A 4,472-nucleotide genomic window follows, 5' to 3' on the forward strand; every position below is an offset into this window, starting at 1 on the left:
TCTCAAAAATAAGCATTAAAAACTAAAAAAAAAAAGAATGAAAAGAGGAGAGATCACAACCAACACAGCAGAAATACAAACAATAATAAGAGAATATTATGAGCAACTATATGCTAACAAAATGGGCAATCTGGACGAAATGGACAAATTCCTAGAAACTTATAAAGTACCAAAACTGAAACAGGAAGAAATAGAAAATTTGAGTAGACCCATAATCAGTAAAGAAATCGAATCAGTAATCAAAAATCTCACAAAACACAAGAGTCCAGGGTCGGATGGCTTTCCAGGGGAATTCTACAAAACACTTAAAGAAGAATTAACACCTATTCTCTTAAAGCTGTTCTAAAAATAGAAATGGAAGGAAAACTTCCAAACTCATCCTATGAAGCCAGCATTACCTTGATTCCAAAACCAGACAAAGACCCCACTAAAAAGGAGAACTACAGACCCATTTCCCTGATGAATATGGATGCAAAAATCCTCAACAAGATACTAGCCAACCAGATCCAACATTAAAAGATTTATTCACCACGACCAAGTGGGATTTATACCTGGGATGCAGGGCTGGTTCAATATCCGTAAAAAAATCAATGTGATTCATCACATCAATAAAAGAAAGGACAAGAACCACATGATCCTCTCAACAGATGCAGAGAAAGCATTTGACAAAATACAGCATCCTTTTTTGATAAAAAAAAAACCCTCAAGAAAGTAGTGATAGAAGGATCATACCTCAAGATCATAAAAGCCATATATGAAAGACCCAACGCTAATATCATCTTCAATGGGGAAAAACTGAGAGCTTTCCCCCTAAGGTCAGGAACAAGACAGGGATGTCCACTCTCGCCACTGTTACTCAACACGGTATTGGAAGTCTTAGCCTCAGCAATCAGACAACACAAAGGAATAAAAGGCATCCAGATCGGCCAGGAGGAGGTCAGACTTTCACTCTTCCCAGATGACATGATATATGGAAAACTCAAAAAATTCCACCAAAAAACTGCTAGAACTGATCCATGAATTCAGCAAAGTCGCAGGATATAAAATCAATGTACAGAAATCGGTTGCATTTCTATACACGAATAATGTAGCAACAGAAAGAGAAATCAAGGAATCGATCCCATTTACAATTGCACCAAAACCTATAAAATACCTAGGAATAAACCTAACCAAAGAGGCAAAAAATCTATACACTGAAAACTATAGAAAGCTTATGAAAACTGAAGACACAAAAAAAAACAAGAAAACATTCCATGCTCATGGATTGGAAGAACAATCCATTTTTAAATAATATTGTTAAAATGTCAATATTACCCAAAGCAATCTATGTATTCAATGCAATCCCTATCAAAATAACACCAGCATTATTCACAGAGCTAGGACAAACAATCCTAAAGTTTGTATGGAACCAGAAAACACCCGAAATAGCCAAAGCAACCCTGAAAAAGAAAACCAAAGTGGGAGGCATCACAATTCTGGACTTGAAGTTGTATTACAAAGCTGTAATCATGAAGACAGTATGGTACTGGCACAAAAACAGACACATAGATCAGTGGAACAGAATAGAGAATCCAGAAATGGACCCACAGACGTATGGCCAACTAATCTTTGACAAAGCAGGAAAGAATATCCAACAGAAAAAAGGCAGTCTCTTCTGCAAACGGTGTTGGGAAAACTGGACAGCGACATGCAGAAGAATGAACCTGGACCACTTTCTTACACCACACACAAAAGTAAAATCAAAATGGATGAAAGACCTAGACAGGAATCCATCAAAATCCTGGAGGAAAAACAGGCAAACACCTCTTTGACCTCGGCCACAGCAGCTTCTTACTTGACATGTCTCCAGAGGCAAGGGAAACAAAAGCAAAAATGAACTATTGGGACCTCATCAAAATAAAAAGCTTCCCCACAGCGAAGGAAACAATCAGCAAATCCAAAAGGCAACTGATGGAATGGGAGAATTTATTTGCAAATGACATATCAGATAAAAGGTTAGTATCCAAAATCTATAAACAACTTATAAAACTCAACACCCAAAAAACAAATAATCCAGTGAAGAGATGGGCAAAAGACATGAATAGACACTTCTCCAAAGAAGACATCCAGATGGCCGACCGACACTTGAAAAAAATGCTCCACATCACTCATCATCAGGGAAATACAAATCAAAACCACAATGAGATATCACCTCACACCTGTCAGAATGGCTAACATTCACAACTCAGGCAACAACAGATGTTGGCAAGGATGCAGAGAAAGAGGAAACTTTTGCGTTGCTGGTGGGAATGCAAACTGGTGCAGCCACTCTGGAAAACAGTATGGAGGTTCCTCAAAAAATTAAAAACAGAACTACCCTATGACCCAGCAAGTACACTACTAGGTATTTATCCAAAGGATAGAGGTGTGCTGATTCGAATGGGCATATGCACCCCCAATGTTTATAGAAGCACTATCAACAATAGCCAAAGTATGGAAAGAGCCCAAATGTCCATCGATGGATGAATTCATAAAGAAGATGTGGTATACACACACACACACACACACACACACACACACACACACACACACAATGGAATATTACTTGGTGATCAAAAAGAATGAAATCTTTCCATTTGTAACTACTTGGATGGAACTAGAGTGTATTATGCTAAGCAAAATAAGTCAGTCAGAGAAAGACAAATATCATACGATTTCACTCATATGTGGAATTTAAGACACAAAACAGATGGACATAAGGGAAGGGAAGCAAACATAAGATAGAGAGGGAGACAAACCATAAAAAGACTCTTAAATACAGAGAACAAACAGGGTTGCTGGTGGGGTGTTGGGTGGGGGGATGGGCTAGATGGATGATGGGCATTAAGGAGGGCACTTGTTGGGATGAGCTCTGGGTGTTATACATAGGAGATGAATCACTAAATTCTATTCCTGAAATCATTATTACACTATATGTTAACTAACTTTGATTTAAATTAAAATAATAGTAATAATAATAATAATAAATGTCTTCTAGATTGTCCCACCTTCTGAATTATCCTGTTTTATTATGGTGTCATTTAATTTGGTCCCATATTTCCTGTATTTCCAATCAACTGAGGGGTAGATCTATCAATATAATTGAATCAGTTCAGGTTAAATATTTTGACAAGAATACTTCATAAATGTTGATGTTGTTTCCTCCTTTATAAGCTGATAGTACTTTATTTTTTATATTTTTATATTTTTTGTTTTTTGAAGATTAGAAACCGTGACAGTCAACAATGCCTATTTAGAATGTATTACCAATAATGCAATTTTTCCCCCCCAGGATACCCATTTTTATTCAATTTAACTATCGTTGACACACAATGCTATATTAGTTTTGGGTGTACAACATAGTGATTCCACAATTCTATACATTATGCAATGCTCACCACCATAAATGCTGTTACCATCTGAGTTGGTATTCTTTTAAAAAGAAATCTTTCTTTAAAAAAAAAAAGAAATCTTTCTTTCTATCCCTGGCCCTCTCACCTCTCTTCCTCCTTTCCTCTGACCCTCTGTCTCTTCTTTCCCACTCTCTCTCCTTCTTTCTCTCATTATAGACTCATGTGTTTCATAAGCCAGTGGATTGTATTTTCATTATTTTTTATTCTTTATTTTGATTATTCTCTTTGATGGTCAAGTTGCCACATTTGCTAATAGAAACTCCTTTAAAAGTACTTTTGATCCCTTCTGGCATGGCCTTATTGGTCTTTGAGCGTGTACTTGTTGTTTTCTAGAACAAAAATTTCCTAAGCAACCCTTTTACTTTTCCTGCCCTAGATCTCAGATCAGCCATTTCACCAAGGAACTCTGATTCTTTTAGCAGGAAATAGTATCTTGAAACCATGGTCTTGGCAGAAATAAATGATTTTAGAACATGCCAGTACTCTTATTTTATTATTTTTTTTAGTAATCTCTACACCCATCGTGGGGCTCAAACTCACAACCGTGAGATCAAAAGTTGCGGGCGAGGAGCCAGGCAGGTGCCCCAGCACTCCTAGTTTAAAGGTATACATTTTGAAACCAAATCGCACAGCGCCCCCTACAGGACTGCAGTTGTAACATAATTATTCTTCACTCTAGCTTTTGGCTTCCTTGGTCACGTGTTCTAAATCCATGATTTAGAGTAGTTGAAATAAATAAAATACCTAATCTGTGTGGCATGTGGCCACACATGGTACTAGATATCATTAATCCTGTTTTTTTTTTTAAATTATACTCCACTCCTAGTTTAAGGCTGATATCTGGAGAAAATAGCTTAAGATGATGTTATAAGCTTTCTGTATGTAGCTTATTCTGGTAGGAATATGATTTGACCCACGTTACATCTCATTCTTGGGAGAGATAAGTGAGTTCTGCTGCAGCCATGCGTGTTCTCAGCAGCTGGGTGTTACTCTACCAGGACATCGTCTCTTGTTCTTTATGTCTTAGCTCTATGACTATAA

This window comes from Panthera onca, chromosome X (genome assembly GCF_046562875.1).
Source record: "Panthera onca isolate mPanOnc1 chromosome X, mPanOnc1 haplotype 2, whole genome shotgun sequence".
Taxonomy (NCBI): Eukaryota; Metazoa; Chordata; class Mammalia; order Carnivora; family Felidae; genus Panthera; species Panthera onca.